Here is a 17,514-nt window from a genome sequence, read left to right as displayed (position 1 = left end):
CAGTACTCTTGCCTGGAAAATCCCATGGACGGAGGAGCCTGGTAGGCTGCAGTCCATGGGGTCACTAAGAGTCAGACACAACTGAGCAACTTCACTTTCACTTTTCACTTTCATGCATTGGAGAAGGAAATGGCAACCCACTCCAGTGTTCTTGCCAGGAGAATCCCAGGGACGGCGGGGCCTGGTGGGCTGTCGTCTATGGGGTCACACAGAGTCAGACACGACTGAAGTGACTCAGCAGCAGCAGCAGCAACAGAGCAATAACCAGATGAAGCGGCATGTGGCCAAAGTGGGCTATGGTTAGTACTCCCTCATGACAGGTCCACGACAGGCACTTAAGCCAGTCAAAGTTGTGTATTGCTCTGAATTTTTCCTGTGGCTCTGATAATAACACTAGCGGGAGCTCTTTTACACTAAGGTTAAAAAAAAAAAAAGATCACAAGGCCTGCAATTCTGCCACCCTTTCCCTCTCATATTAGATCCAGTCCTCACATCTGGGAGAATGGTCCTTAATGGCAGCTATCATTTGCCAAGACTAAGATCAGTTTTTGGTTTCGTTTTTAAGTATTCTGAGGCACTAGAACATAGCAGTCAATAATTCACTACCTTGTTTCTAACTCTGAACAATATTTAAGCCAGTGATGGGAGATTAGCTGCAGGTCATCAGTTGGTATTGTCTTTTGGTTTTGTTATTTTCACAGTGGTTATGTATATGAGGCTGTCGCTTGAAGAAAATCAGAAGAAAGCACATGAGCAAATGCAGTTGGAGAGGCAAACAGTTGTTCTCCTACCTTTGGGGGACACAGAAAGGAAAATGTAAGAAAGTTTGTTAAGCATTTACCTGTAACGTCTGACAGCGCTGTTACGACTTTGCAAACAAGCTCTTTCTAGTGGCTGTCCCCTCAGTTACAGCTGCTGTGATGCCCAGTACTCAGAACAGCATGGTGTGAAACTTCTGGCATGAGGCCTGGATGAAGCAGGGCAATTTCTCTCTGATTTTGGCTCTCTTGACCGCAATACTTGATTATAAATAACAGGGTGGCCTGGCACATTTGTGGGGAGCTGGGACTCACAATATGAGATTTTTAATCTTGGAAAGGCGTTGAGTCTCCATTTTCTTGCACTCTTACACTCATCCCAACATAACTCTATTTCTGATCAAAAGAGGAAGAGAACCTGGAGGAATAAGCTGTTGGAGCTGTGAGCTATCCTGGGGACCACAGACTCCATCCCCTCCCTTATACATCGAGGCAAAGACCCCCAAGAGCTACAGTGGCTTGACTGAGGTGGTTCTCTTCTTTATTTTGTTATCCTGGCTATGCTGGGTCTTTGCTGTTGCACGCAGGTTTCCTCTAGTGGTGGTGAACCAGTGCCACTGTTTACTGTGGGGCGTGGGCTTCTCATTACAGTGGCTTCTCTTGTTGCAGATCACAGGCTCTGATTTACAGACCTCAATAGCTGTGGCCTCCTGCAGTGCAGGGGCCCAATAGTTGCAGCTCGTAGGTTCTAGAATGCAGGCTCGGTGGTTGCGGCACATGGGCTTAGTTGCCCAAGACATGTGGAAACTTCCCAGACCAGGGGTTGAACCTGTGTCCCCTGGCAGGTGGACTCTTATCCACTCTACCACCAGGGAAATCCAGGGCCAAGTTTTCTTCTGATTCTTTTCATGACACCATGCTACAAATCATGAACATGTATCAGATAAAGTTCACAGCTTCCATCTGGTGGAGCGTGGGTAGTGGAGGGACTCCCTAAGTGTCAGGCACCATGTTAAAGGTTGTAGGCACATTCTCTCATATATTCCTCATACCAAATCTGAGATTATTATCATCCTTAGTCTGCAGGTTTATAAACTGAGGCTTTGAGAACTTAAGTCACACACTAGTATATGGCTGAGTGAGGATTCATACCTAGTTATATCTGAATGCAAAGGCCATTTATTCAAAATGCTATACCATACTATATTATCTGTGTAGAACATAACTTATTCTAAAGAAAGAAGCATTACCAAGATGTGGAAAGTAATTTGAGACCCCAAGAAAAGGTGAGATCCCAGGAAACATATCCAGGACAGGAATTATCCCTTAATAACCTTAATCATAGCTGAGAGCTACCATTGACTGAGGGGCTATTAAACACCAGACATTTTATTTCATTTAGTTATTGCAACCGCCTTGTTAAGTAGAGATATTATATATCCAGTTGTTTCATAGGGACTTCCCTGGTTGTCCAGTGGTCAAGACTCTATACTCCGAGTGCATAGGACCCAGGTTCCATCCCTGGTCAGGGAACTGGATCTTGCACGCCACAACAAAGACCATGTGTATCATAACTAAGACTAGGGTGGGCAATCCAAAAATAGGTGAATAACTATTTTAAAAATTGAAAGTATGAGGAACTATACACCCAATTTTCATGTGAAGAAACTTAGAATTAGAAAATTAAAATTTCCCAAGTCACACACTTGGCAAGTGGTAAAATGAAACTTTGTATTAAATATGAGTGCTTTGAGACATCATACCTTTATTCATCTTAAAATGAGTGCCTGGCCCATGGAATCTGTTTAAATAAATATTAAGTGCAAGAACAAGTGAATGAAAACAATGGATGAATGGGAACTAGAGTGGAGCATGCACCTGGCATGTAATGCTCAAGCTGGCCTTAGTTAGACTGTCTTGAAAACGAAGAAGTAATAAATACATAATATATTGTTTTGCTCCAAGAGGTAGAACGGGGACAAATCAGTGGAAATTGCAGGCTTCCTGTGGCTTCCTGTACAGGAACCTGGCTTCGAAAATGTCCTTGCCTGGTTGACCTTCAATTCTATGATTCAAAAATTCTGTGAAAGTCAGTGTCTCTACAGAGGCATAATAAAAGCACTTCAACAGTACAGAGTTGCCTGGTAAAACAGTGACCTGCCTGTTTTTGAAGGTGTTCCAGCTACATGACCACCTGCCAGAAATGCTGTAGAAGAAATGCTACAAATTTGGTACTAGAAGACTGCAAAGACGGCTCTACTTATTCTCTTCTTTTTTTACATATCCTTTTGCAAGATGATGTTGAAATAGTTCCCAGTGAGAGATGGCATTTCCCCACCCCTTGAATCTGGGCTGGCCTTGTGAACTGCTTCACCAAAGAGAAGCAATACCATGCCAGTTCTGAGTCTAGGTCTCAAAAGGCCTTGCATAGTTTCATTCTCCTAGAAATTTCAGAGACCCATATGAATAAACCCTCGCTAGACTAGTTTTTTGAGAGCATGCCAGACTTCACTAGCTATGGTGAAGTACCATAGCTAGCAGCCATCCAACCTCTGGAAGCAGACCCACTCAGCTGACCTATAGCTCTCCACAGACACATAAGTGAGTTTAACCTGTAAATTCATAGGCAATGACTCACACAGTTAATAGTTGCTGTGTGATTCTCAAAAGCACCGTCTGAGATGAAGGGAAGAGATAGGGAATGCCTGATGTCCCAATCAGAACAGCCTGCGCCATCGTCATCTACCAGTGTCCAAAAGGCCTCCAGAGACTTTTTTCAATGGACTTAGTGGTCAGTGTTAATTGGGCACCTTACTATTCGCCAGACAATGGCTTTAATGCTTTATGTAAATTAATTCTTAAGCCTCAAAATACCTAGTGAGAAATGTATTATTTTTTAAATTTCAGTTCAGTTCAGTCACTCAGTCATGTCCGACTCTTTGCGACCCCATGAATCGCAGCACACCAGGCCTCCCTGTCTATCACCAACTCCTGGAGTTCATTCAGACTCACGTCCATCGAGTCAGTAACGCCATCCAGCCATCACATCCTGGGTCGTCCCCTTCTCCTCCTGCCCCCAATCCCTTCCAGCATCAGAGTCTTTTCCAGTGAGTCAACTCTTTGCATGAGGTGGCCAAAATACTGGAGTTTCAACTTTAGCATCATTCCTTCCAAAGAAATCCCAGGACTGCTCTACTTCAGAATGGACTGGTTGGATCTCCTTGCAGTCCAAGGGACTCTCAAGAGTCTTCTCCAACACCACAGTTCAAAAGCATCAGTTCTTCAGTGCTCAGCCTTCTTCACAGTCCAACTCTCACATCCATATATGACCACAGGAAAAACCATAGCCTTGACTAGACGGAACTTAGTCGACAAAGTAATGTCTCTGCTTTTGAATATGCTATCTAGGTTGGTCATAACTTTTCTTCCAAGGAGTAAGCATCTTTTAATTTCATGGCTGCAAGCACCATCTGCAATAATTTTGGAGCCCCCCAAAATAAAGTCTGATACTGTTTCCACTGTTTCCCCATCTATTTCCCATGAAGTGATGGGACCAGATGCCATGATCTTCGTTTTCTGAATGTTGAGCTTTAAGCCAACTTTTTCACTCTCCTCTTTCACTTTCATCAAGAGGCTTTTTAGTTCCTTTTCACTTTCTGCCATAAGGGTGGTGTCATCTGCATATCTGAGGTTCTTGATATTTCTCATGGCAATCTTGATTCCAGCTTGTGCTTCTTCCAGCCCAGCGTTTCTCATGATGTACTCTGCATAGAAGTTAAATAAGCAGGTTGACAATATACAGCCTTATGAACATTATTTTTAGACAACCTACATGATGTGTTGGGTTTTTTTCCCCTCCCTCAAAAATAATGCTTCTACTCCAAATAAATCAATGTCAAAATAAAGAGCTCAAGTTGACCCTGGTCCCGTTTGTCTCAGTCCTGGTAGATGAAAAGCAGCTGCCAGCCAGTTATGAAGATAGGTGCTAGATCCAAAGTCACAGCCAAACTTGTTAACACGTTTCCATTTCAAAACCTTCCTTAAAGAAAATCATATATGGGGTCACAACATCCTCACACAAGTCCAGCAGCACAACCATGCAACTGGATTCGTGTTTTCACCAGTAAAGAACTGACGGTTTTTTTAATTAGTGAGGGGGGGGGGGGCGCTCGATTTGTTCCATAGGCCCTGCCATAAAAGGCTTTACTCTTCTGGTCTCTATACTTCAAGTTTCCGTTTGACTGACCTCAGGTCATTTTAATGTACTTCTTGTAAGCTTCTTTTGTGAAGCTTGTTTCCTGCAAGTGATGGTTCATGGCAATATTGACACCAGTGATTACTGTGCTTTAGGTACCTTCGCCCCCTTCAGGGGAGCCATTTCCATCAATGAGCCGAGTCATCAGTGTTACCTTCTGTGCTACTGACCAGCTTCCCCTCCACTTCCAGACACAGCCCGTCAGTGACCTCCTAGATCTCGTAGATGTTGGAGAACATCTCATCATGGCTGACGAGGTCCCAGCAGGTGACCGTGATGGCCACTGCCGCGCTAGCTTAGCAGGAGCCCCAGCTCAGAGTGAGCCTGGTGTAGCCCAAGCAGGTGGTGGAAGCGGGGAATGGGCGGAAAAGCAGAAGCGTTTTATTATTGAACTGATTTGACAGATAGAGAAAACTAGGCCAGAGAACTGACACCTACCTAAAGCACAGAGTGAGTAAATGTCCAGCCTAGGTTTTGAACTCAGGAAGCACAAAGCTACAGCCCTAGCTCTTAGCCACACTCCTCTGCTTCTTGCTATTGGATGTAAAGTAGGTGATTGTCTGTAAGAACTAAAAATATCTTCACAAAACCTGGTAGTTGTAAATATTTCCCCAGTGCCTTTCACCAGGCTCTCTTTACAGAGCCTGGGATGTCACCAAATACCACATTCAGTTTCCACGCTTCTTCCATCTCAAAGTTGTTTTTCTTTTTCCCCTGTTTCTAAGAAATTTCACTGTTAGACTTTAAGTTTAGAACCATGATCAGGAGAAATATTTAAGAAGACTCATTATTCAAAGCATGGGAGCAATTAGAGGGAAAAAAAGAAATCTCCTTTTCCAAAAGAGAATCAATTTTCCACTATGAGAGTTTCCATTCTACCAAGAAATGAAAATGTGTATAAATTAGGTTTAGAAAAATACATGAGACGGCTTATGCAAAAAAGGTTTAACCTGGGAATCAAATACTAAATAAAATGATAAAAGCAGATCTAATAGTCATGATTGATGTCCAAGATATGTCGGGGTTTTCCCTCCAAGATACAGTTTCCCTGCAGCTCATGATAATTACAAAGTGTCTCAAATCACCTCTTTTCTTGTTGAGTAAAATGGACTGCCAACACTTCAAACATAGTAAACCAGTCCAACAGGAAGAAAGCCAAGGAATGTATCCATTCCAACATTTTTTACAGTCTGGTAGTGTGTCGCTCTCTGAGAGAATTGCAATGCCAAACTGGATGAAACATGTAAGACACACACACTTTTCTAGCAATTTCTTCTGCCTTATCTAGTTTCTCCATTAGAGCCGGAGGTATCACTCACTTCCCTCCCATTGTGTGTGTGTTTAGATATCTCTTGCAGGAGAGTGAGTATCCTCTATCACCTCCCATTCCCATCCCACTGTTAGGAACTTGACCCTGGCAGAGTAGCGTGAATGCCTGTGTGTCTATACGCAGACCGTCCTTTTATTTTACCCATTTGCCTAATTATCTTATTCTATATTCTCAACTCCTTCTTGCTTGTGGCTTCTTAAGGTCTCAATGGGAGCTCCTAACTTCACCTACCCCTTTAGACTAATCAGTGGGCTCTCAAAAGCAAGACTGCAGTCTTCTGGGAAGTTTTCCTGGAACCCCTTTTTTTTTCTTTCCCTTTTTTTCTTTTTAATAGGCTTTATATTTCAGGCTGTCTTTAGATTCACAGCAAAATAGAGGGGCAGGTACAAAGAGTACCCATACACTCCCTGCTCTCACACACTCATAAGCTTCCCCCACTATCAGCATCCCCTAGCAAAGCGGTACAATTGGTTGCACTTGATGAACCTACATTGACATCAGTATCACTCAGAGACACACTTTACATTAGGGATCACTCTTGGTATTTTACATTTTATGAGTTTTGACAGATGTCTGATGATGCTTATCCACTGATATAGTAGCATATAGAATAGTTTGTGAGAGCTGGACGGTGAAGAAGGCAGAGCACCAAAGAACTGATGCCTTCAAACTATGGTGCTGGAGAAGACTCCCAAGAGTCCCTTAGACAGCAAGGAGATCAAACCAGTCAATCTTAAGGGAAATCAACCCTGAATACTTGTTGGAAGGACTGATGCTGAAGTTGAAACTTCAGTATTGTGGTCATCTGAGGCAAACAGCTGACTCATGGGAAAAGTCCCTGATGCTGGGAAAGATTGAGGGCAGAAGGAGAAGAGGGCATCAGAAGATGAGATGGCTGGATGGCATCACAGATACAATGGACATGAACTTGGGCAAACTTCGGGAGATGGTGAAGGACAGAGAGGCCTGGCCTGCTGTAGTCCATGGGGGTGCATAGAGTCGGACATGACTTGGTGGCTGAACAACAACAACAGAATAGTTTCACTGCCCTAAAAATCCTCTGTGCTCCACCTATTCATTCCTCCTTCTCCACTGCTGCTGCTGCTGCTGCTAAGTTGCGTCAGTTGTGTCCGACTCTGTGCGACCCCATAGATGGCAGCCCACCAGGCTCCCCCGTCCTTGGGGTTCTCCAGGCAAGAACACTGGAGTGGGTTGCCATTTCCTTCTCCAATGCATGAAAGTGAAAAGTGAAAGTGAAGTCGCTCAGTCATGTCCGACTCTTAGCGACCCCATGGACTGCAGCCTATAGTTCTGTGTTTTTCAGAATGTCGTAAAGTTGGAATCATACCATGTGTAGTAAGCTGCCTTAGTCATGTCCAGCTCTTTGCAACCCTATGGGCCATAGCCCACCAGGTCCATGGGATCCTCCAGGCAAGAATAAGGAATGGGTTGCCATTTCCTTCTTCAGAGGATCTTGCCAACCCAGGGACTGAACCTGCATCTCTTATGTCTCCTGCATTGGCAGGAGGATTCTTTACCACTAGAGACCCCTGGGAAGCCCCAAATCATATTATAGCCTATAGCTTTTTCAGATTGGCTTCTATCAGTAATATGTATTTAAGTTTCCTCCATGTTTCTTCATGGATTGATAGCTTCTTTTTAGTGTTGAATACTATTCCATCATCTGGATGTACCATAGTTTATCCATTTACCTGCTGTCTCTGTCACCTTGGGCTACTATAACAAAACAGCGTGAACTTCGTGGCTTAAACAACAATTTCTTTCTCACAGTTCTAGAGGCTGAGAAGTGCAAAATAAAGGCACCTAGATTCAGTTTTCTTCTGGCTTGCAGATGGCCTCCTTCTGGCTGTCTCCTTGTGTGTGAGTGTGTGCTAAGTCACTTCAGTCATGTACGACTCTTTGCAACCCCATGGACTGTAGCCCACCAGGCTCCTCTGTCCATGGGATTCTCTAGGTGGGAATACTGCAGTGGGTTGCCATGCCCTCCTCCAGGGGATCTTCCCAACACAGGGATTGAACCCAGGTGTCTTATGTTTCCTCTTGGCAAGCAGGTTCTTTTACCACTAGCACCACCTGGGAAGTCACCTTAGACGGTAGAAAAAAGAAAGCTCTGGTTCTCTCCTTCTCTCACAAGAAGCAAATCCCATCATGGGGGCTCTACCCTCATGCCTCATCTAAATCTAACACCCCCCAAAGACCCCACCTCCTGCAACATCACTATAGAGGGTAGGGCTTCAACATATGAACTTGGAATGTTGTTATTTAGTCACTGAGTCGTTTTCAACTCTTTTGCAGAGGGGAGAGGGGCAACACAAACATTAAGCCCATAACACACTGAAGGACATTTTGGTTGATTCCAAGCTTTGGCTATTAAAATAAAATTGCTATAAACATCTGACTGCACATTTTTTTGTGTGGAAATAATTCTTCAACTTATCTGGGTAAATACTAGGGGTTATGATTGCTGGACCATATGGTAGTATGGTAAAGTTACTGATCAGGGTCCCTGGATTCTTAAGTTAGTAGAAATTGGTAAGAGGAATTCAGGGAAAGCTTGACAAACACTGCAGCATGAGGGGATGGAAACAAGTAACAGCTGCCCTTGCTTGCTCCCTGCGTGGGGTAAGCTGGTCCCTGAAGGGATGAGGGTAGGGGACAGATTGGTGGGTCAGCGGGGAGGAGTGGCTTTAGGTGGTCTGCCCACCCCCTTGCTGGTGCTGGGTGCAGAGATCAATCATGTACAGTCTTGTCAGAAGTGGCAGTTGGGTTTGGCCCCTTTGCATCTTGCTCATGATTTGCCACAACTGCAAATTCATGAGGTATTTTTAATCCCCTGTAGTGTCTTTGTATTCTGTTGCTCAAGAAAACCTTTGTCCAGGTGCAAGCACTCCAGCCAGTAAAGGGTCCCACGTACAGGCCCTATCCTGTTTCACTCAAGAGTTTGTGTAGTTTTGTAAGAAACTGCCACGCTGTCTTCCAAGGTAGCTGTACATTTTACATAGCCACTGGCAACTAAAGAGAGTTCCTGTTGTTCCACAGCCTGGGAAGCATTTGGTATCATCAGTGTTCTGGATTTGGGCCATTTTAATAGAAGTATAGTGGATTCTAATTGTTAGTTTTTGTACTGTATTTTTTGTTTTTTTTTTCTATTGTATATATACTACACGGTAAGATTTTCCTATTTTCCTTCAAAATGTTTTTATAAAAGTAATATACACTCTATAGAAGTCCCCTTTGCACACCAGCCTCTGCTTTAGACTCGACTATTATTTGCTAGCCACACGGGACCCAACATCAACAATTTCCTATACCTTCTAGGAATATATCTTTTTACCTCTCTTCTGAATCTATTCCTTCTTCCATGTCTTTTTAAAAGTAATTTAATCTATTATTTATTTTTGACTGTGCTAGTCTTTGTTGCCGTGCGGGCTTTTTTCTAGTTGTGGCAATTGGGGGCGTCTCTCTGGCTGCAGTATGTGGGTTTCTCATTGCGGTAGCTGCTCTTGTGGAACACGGGCTCTAGGGGCTCGGGCTCAGTAGTTGGAGTTCAGGTTTTAGAACACAGGTTTACTAGCTGTGACACACAGGTTTGGTTGCCCCATGGCATGTGGGATCTTCCTGGATCAGGGATTTAACCCATATCTCCTGCATTAGCAGGCAGCTTCTTCACCACTAAGCCACCAGGGAAGCCCCCTTCCACCATGTCTTGATCTCACCCCGCTCAAGCCTAGACCTGTCAATGTGTTTTTGTGTTTAAATAATTTTATGTAGGAAAACATTCTGTATTTATAATTACAGTAAGCCCAGAGAATTGCTTTTATAATCTGTGATGTCTCTGGTTGTTGAACTGCCCATGTGATTCTCTTATTATCATTTTTGCAACAATGGATTTATCAATTAAAATACAATATTTTATCCAGAATTTTTACTAAAATGGAAATATTTTATTCACAAAATTCCTGTTTAAAGCCTTCTCTTTTTAAAATAATCCATTCAATTTGAGCAAAAACCTAGTTATTTAAGTAAAAAGTATGTGTTCAAATTAAAAGTGAAAGTTATCATCTGACATTATATTTAAAAAGAGACTGAAATCAAGTTTTTATTATGGTTTTGGTTGTTCATTAGTAGGTTTTCTTGGAGGCTGAATCCACCTTGAGTGTGAATTCTACTCTCAGATAAGGCGATGTGGGAAAGAAAATCCAGCCAATGGAAGAGGGTAACAAAGACCACCCCCCGCCCCACTCCACCGCCGTGGGAAGAAATTCTCATCACTAATGGAGAAGGTGAAGGGCCAGGCCAAGCAATGTAGGAGAAGAATTTCCTTTTCCCATGAACTCTGCCTTTGGCAGCAACGATTTCTAGATTGGAAGAAGGGGTGGAGGGCCAAAGATGGCCAGGGCTTTCCCTGGTTCAAAGATTTCTGCAATAAGAACAGACATGTACTGCTCAGTGCTCCATTTCTTCTCAAATAAAATAATTAAAGTTTTGAGTTTTGCCAAAGTTATACAAACAAAACTTAACTAGTTCTACAAGTGGGGATGGTTTAGTCACTTAGTTGAGCCCACCACAGTCCTATAGCCTGCTCTGTCCATGGAATTTTCCAGACAAGAATACTGGGGATTGCCATTTCCTACTCCAGGGGATCTTCCTGACCCAGGGATCGAACCTAAGTCTCATGGCCTCCTGCATTGCCGGTGGATTCTTTACCACTGAGCCACCAGGGAAACCCAGGTTTACTACTAATAAGAACATAGGTCGGTACAACCTCACCTCCCATCATTTCCCCTCACCTAGAGGAAATAAGTTAGACTCTTAATTGTTATTAACTGCCTGAAAATTGGGTTTCCCAGATGGTGCTAGTGGCAAAGAACCTGCCTGCCAATGCTATAAGACATTAAGAGATGCTAGGTTTGATCCCTGGGATTCCCCGGAGAAGGCCATGGCAACCCACTTCAGTATTCTTGCCTAGAGAGTCCCATGGACAGAGGAGCTTGGCAGGCTACTGTCCATAGGGTCACAAAAGTCAAACATGACTGAAGCCTCAAAACCCACCTGAATTGCTCCATTTCCCTGGTCTCCACACTATTATTTTTCTCCTTTCAAGAGGAGTGAACTCTAAGTTTCTTGAAGCTTACAAGTTTTAGGAACTCTTTTTAAGAGAAAGTTGCATTTCAAATAAAAAATTAAATGGAACTCTAAGACTTAAGCTTCATTAGCTTCATGGTAAACCTGCCTCTGCCTCCCAGTGAAAACACACAAGGTCTATTGTTTGAAATGATCCTGTCTCCCAATCCACATACCATGTCTGGAACAACAAATCTCTCAATAATTTATATTCAAGTTGTTTCCAAAGGCCAACATCCTCTATAAAATCTTTTCTATTGAACAGCAAAAACAGTAATATTTCTTTCATTCCTTTTTCTCTAAAATTTAATTCTGTATTTTCCTTCACTTATCACCCTGTAACACATACTTATCCCACTTGATTTGAGGCAATTTCAGAAAATGACATAGAGTCATGAGTAGCCCATGAAGTACAATTAGGAATAAAGTTGGCTTTTCATATCAAAGGACATTAGTTATTATCTAAATCATTAAGTTTGAGGCAGAAGTCCTTTTCTAGGTCCAAAAAGCTTTAGGGAAAATATAATCTCCAATATTCGACTTAATATAGCTGCTTTGCTATAAAAAGTGGTAAAATACTAAATTTTAAAGATGACCAGATGGATAAAATAGACTTTAAAACAAAGGCTGTGAAAAGAGACAAAGAAGGCCACTACATAATGATCAAAGGATCAATCCAAGAAGAAGATATAACAATTATAAATATATATGCACCCAATATAGGAGCACTGCAATATGTAAGACAAATGCTAACAAGTATGAAAGGGGAAATCAACAATAACACAATAATAGTGGGAGACTTTAATACCCCACTCACACCTATGGACAGATCAACTAAACAGAAAATTAACAAAGAAATGCAAACTTTAAATGATACATTAGATCAGTTAGACCTAGTTGATATCTATAGGACATTTCACCCCAAAACAATGAATTTCACCTTTTTTTCAAGTGCTCATGGAACCTTCTCCAGGATAGATCACATCCTGGGCCATAAATCTAACCTTGATAAATTCAAAAAAATCGAAATCATTCCAAGCATCTTTTCTGACCATAATGCATTAAGATTAGATCTCAATTACAGGAGAAAAACTATTAAAAATTCCAACATATGGAGGTTGAACAACACACTTCTGAATAACCAACAAATGACAGAAGAAATCAAAAAAGAAATCAAAATATGCATAGAAACTAATGAAAATGAAAACACAACAACCCAAAACCTGTGGGACACTATAAAAGCAGTGCTAAGAGGAAAGTTCATAGCAATACAGGCATACCTCAAGAAACAAGAAAAAAGTCAAATAAATAACCTAACTCTACACCTAAAGCAACTAGAAAAGGAAGAATTGGAGAACCCCAGAGTTAGTAGAAGGAAAGAAATCTTAAAAATTAGGGCAGAAATAAATGCAAAAGAAACAAAAGAGACCACAGCAAAATTCAACAAAGCCAAAAGCTGGTTCTTTGAAAGGATAAATAAAATTGACAAACCATTAGCCAGACTCATCAAGAAGCAAAGAGAGAAAAATCAAATCAATAAAATTAGAAATGAAAATGGAGAGATCACAACAGACAACACAGAAAAACAAAGGATCATAAGAGACTACTATCAGCAGTTGTATGCCAATAAAATGGACAACGTGGAAGAAATGGACAAATTCTTAGAAGAGTACAATTTTCCAAAACTGAACCAGGAAGAAATAGAAAATCTTAACAGACCCATCACAAGCACGGAAATTGAAACTGTAACCAGAAATCTTCCAGCAAACAAAAGCCCAGGTCCAGACGGCTTCACAGCTGAATTCTACCAAAAATTTTGAGAAGAGCTAACACCTATCCTCCTCAAACTCTTCCAGAAAATTGCAGAGGAAGGTAAACTTCCAAACTCATTCTATGAGGCCACCATCACCCTAATACCAAAACCTGACAAACATGTCACAAAAAAAGAAAACTGCAGGCCAATATCACTGATGAACATAGATGCAAAAATCCTCAACAAAATTCTAGCAATCAGAATCCAACAACACATTAAAAAGATCATACACCATGACCAAGTGGGCTTTATCCCAGGGATGCAAGGATTCTTCAATATCCACAAATCAATCAATGTAATTCACCACATTAACAAATTGAAAAATAAAAACCATATGATTATCTCAATAGATGCAGAGAAGGCCTTTGACAAAATTCAACATCCATTTATGATAAAAACTCTCCAGAAAGCAGGAATAGAAGGAACATACCTCAACATAATAAAAGCTATAAAACCCACAGCAAACATTATCCTCAATGGTGAAAAATTGAAAGCATTTCCCCTAAAGTCAGGAACAAGACAAGGGTGTCCACTTTCACCGCTACTATTCAACATAGTTCTGGAAGTTTTGGCCACAGCAATCAGAGCAGAAAAAGAAATAAAAGGAATCCAAATTGGAAAAGAAGAAGTAAAACTCTCACTGTTTGCAGATGACATGATCCTCTACATGGAAAACCCTAAAGACTCCACCAGAAAATTACTAGAGCTAATCAATGAATATAGTAAAGTTGCAGGATATAAAATCAACACACAGAAATCCCTTGCATTCCTATACACGAATAATGAGAAAGTAGAAAAAGAAATTAAGGAAACAATTCCATTCACCATTGCAACGAAAAGAATAAAATACTTAGGAATATATCTACCTAAAGAAACTAAAGACCTATATATAGAAAACTATAAAACACTGATGAAAGAAATCAAAGAGGACACTAATAGATGGAGAAATATACCATGTTCATGGATCGGAAGAATCAATATAGTGAAAATGAGTATACTACCCAAAGCAATTTACAAATTCAATGCAATCCCTATCAAGCTACCAGCCACATTTTTCACAGAACTAGAACAAATAATTTCAAGATTTGTATGGAAATACAAAAAACCTCGAATAGCCAAAGCAATCTTGAGAAAGAAGAATGGAACTGGAGGAATCAACTTGCCTGACTTCAGGCTCTACTACAAAGTCACAGTCATCAAGACAGTATGGTACTGGCACAAAGACAGACATACAGATCAATGGAACAAAATAGAAAGCCCAGAGATAAATCCACACACATATGGACACCTTATCTTTGACAAAGGAGGCAAGAATATACAATGGAGTAAAGACAATCTCTTTAACAAGTGGTGCTGGGAAAATTGGTCAACCACTTGTAAAAGAATGAAACTAGATCACTTTCTAACACCGCACACAAAAATAAACTCAAAATGGATTAAAGATCTAAATGTAAGACCAGAAACTATAAAACTCCTAGAGGAGAACATAGGCAAAACACTCTCTGACATAAATCACAGCAGGATCCTCTATGATCCACCTCCCAGAATACTGGAAGTAAAAGCAAAAATAAACAAATGGGATCTAACTAAAATTAAAAGCTTCTGCACAACAAAGGAAAATATAAGCAAGGTGAAAAGACAGCCTTCTGAATGGGAGAAAATAATAGCAAATGAAGCAACTGACAAACAACTAATCTCAAAAATATACAAGCAACTTATGCAGCTCAATTCCAGAAAAATAAACGACCCAATCAAAAAATGGGCCAAAGAACTAAATAGACATTTCTCCAAAGAAGACATACGGATGGCTAACAAACACATGAAAAGATGCTCAACATCACTCATTATTAGAGAAATGCAAATCAAAACCACAATGAGGTACCACTTCACACCAGTCAGAATGGCTGCGATCCAAAAATCTGCAAGCAATAAATGCTGGAGAGGGTGTGGAGAAAAGGGAACCCTCCTACACTGCTGGTGGGAATGCAAACTAGTACAGCCACTATGGAGAACAGTGTGGAGATTCCTTAAAAAATTGCAAATAGAACTACTTTATGACCCAGCAATCCCACTGCTGGGCATACACACCAAGGAAACCAGAATTGAAAGAGACACATGTACCCCCAATGTTCATCGCAGCACTGTTTATAATAGCCAGGACATGGAAACAACCTAGATGTCCATCAGCAGATGAATGGATAAGAAAGCTGTGGTACATATACACAATGGAGTATTACTCAGCCGTAAAAAAGAATTCATTTGAATCAGTTCTGATGAGATGGATGAAACTGGAGCTGATTATACAGAGTGAAGTAAGCCAGAAAGAAAAACACCAATACAGTATACTAACACATATATATGGAATTTAGGAAGATGGCAATGACGACCCTGTATGCAAGACAGGAAAAAAGACACAGATGTGTATAACGGACTTTTGGACTCAGAGGGAGAGGAAGAGGGTGGGATGATTTGGGAGAATGGCATTGTAACATGTATACTATCATGTAAGAATTGAATCGCCAGTCTATGCCTGACGCAGGATACAGCATGCTTGGGGCTGGTGCATGGGGATGACCCAGAGAGATGTTATGGGGAAGGAGGTGGGAGGGGGGTGCATGTTTGGGAACGCATGTAAGAATTAAAGATTTTAAAATTTAAAAAATAAATAAATAAAAAATAATAAAAAAGAGAGAGAAAAAAAATAAATAAATAAAGATGACCAGATGGTAGGTAGTGAAGCCACTAAGAACAAAACCAAGTAGGGTAAAATCATAGGCACAAAATGTAACTTAAAGGAGTGGCAAAGCTGAAGCTATGTTTCTTTAGCATTATGAATCTCTTTCTTTGCAAACGACAATTCCAGAGCTCCAACGAGGCAATCTTATACATCAAACTGTCAGGAAAATATGTGCCTCTCTCCTGCAGTGTCATGTTACTACCGAAATTTTTATTTTCCAGTAATACAGGAGGTAGTAATTAGAAGGTATATTATTTCTGGCCAACCATAGTGGATACAACCACAGAAAAGGTTAATTGTTTTGCTACAAACACTGCAGTAATTAGCTTTTAAAGTGGGGCTCCACAGGCAACATACTACAAGTGAAAGTTTTTAAATAAAGGTTATGCTCAATGTTGTGATCATGTACTATGCTTAGTCGCTCAGTCGTGTCCAAGTCTTTGCAACCCCGTGGACCGTAGCCCGCCAGGCTCCTCAGGATTCTCCAGGCAAGAATACTGGAGTGGATTGCTATGCCCTCCTCCAGGATGTTGTGCTTGTAGACTCCTCTAAATTAAGTCAATGAGCCATCAAATTCACACATATCACCTGTAGGGATGGGAGCCGTGGGGAGCTCTTCCAAGGGTTAGACCAGGAAGAGTTTAGGCAGAAACTTCAGGAGGGAAGGTCCGGTGCAGCCCCGGTTCCTCTCTTTCCCTCTGTTCTCTTCTGCGCCTCTGCTCAGCCCAGACTCCTCTAGCAGGAATCCCCTTAATGCTGTTTGCTCCCCAGTCCCTTAACACCTGAGGGGTGGTCACAAGCAGGCCTATCCACATGTCCGCAGGCCCCAGGCAAGAGTACAAAGGAGGGCACCGTACTCTCTTTATTTATTATTGAAATACAGTTGGTGTACAATGTTGTGTTCGTTTCTGGTGTGTAGCAAAGTGACTCCGTTATACTGATATATATACACACTCTTTTTCATATTCTACTCCACTATTGTTTATTACAGGTTACTAATATAGTTCCCTGTGCTATACAGACTTTGTTGTTTACCTTTTATATACAGGAGTTTGTATCTACCAAGTTCAAACTCCTAGTTTGTCTCTCCCCGACCCCTTTGCCCTGCTGGTAACCATGGAAGTTTGCTTTCTATGTCTGTGAGTATGTTTCTGTTTCGTTAAGTTCATTTGTAGCATATTTCAGATTCCACATATATGTGACATCATACAGTGTTTGTCCTCTTACTGACTGACTTAGTGTAACAATCTCTAGGCTCACCCATGTTGCTGCAAATGGCATTATTTCCTTCTTCTTTATGGCTGAGTAGTCTTCCCTTGTGTATATATGTACTTCGTCTTCTTTATCCGTTCATCTGCAGATGGACATTTAGGTGCTTTCCATGTCTTGGCAACTGTAAGCAGTGATGCTATGAACTCTGAAGTGCATGTATCTTTTCAAATTATAGTTTGTCTCACTATACATCCAGGAATGGGA

At 41.3% G+C, this 17,514-nt stretch overlaps 1 pseudogene; it reads right to left on the bottom strand.

Moving 5' to 3' along the window:
• Nucleotides 1-4,770: 4,770 nt before the first annotated feature.
• LOC138445876 (translationally-controlled tumor protein pseudogene) lies at nucleotides 4,771-17,302 on the bottom strand (annotated as a pseudogene).
• Nucleotides 17,303-17,514: the final 212 nt, after the last annotated feature.

Source organism: Ovis canadensis, chromosome 9 (genome assembly GCF_042477335.2).
Source record: "Ovis canadensis isolate MfBH-ARS-UI-01 breed Bighorn chromosome 9, ARS-UI_OviCan_v2, whole genome shotgun sequence".
Lineage (NCBI taxonomy): Eukaryota > Metazoa > Chordata > Mammalia > Artiodactyla > Bovidae > Ovis > Ovis canadensis.
The sequence above is the reverse complement of the archived record's forward strand: the minus strand, read 5'-3'. Positions and strand labels throughout refer to the sequence as shown.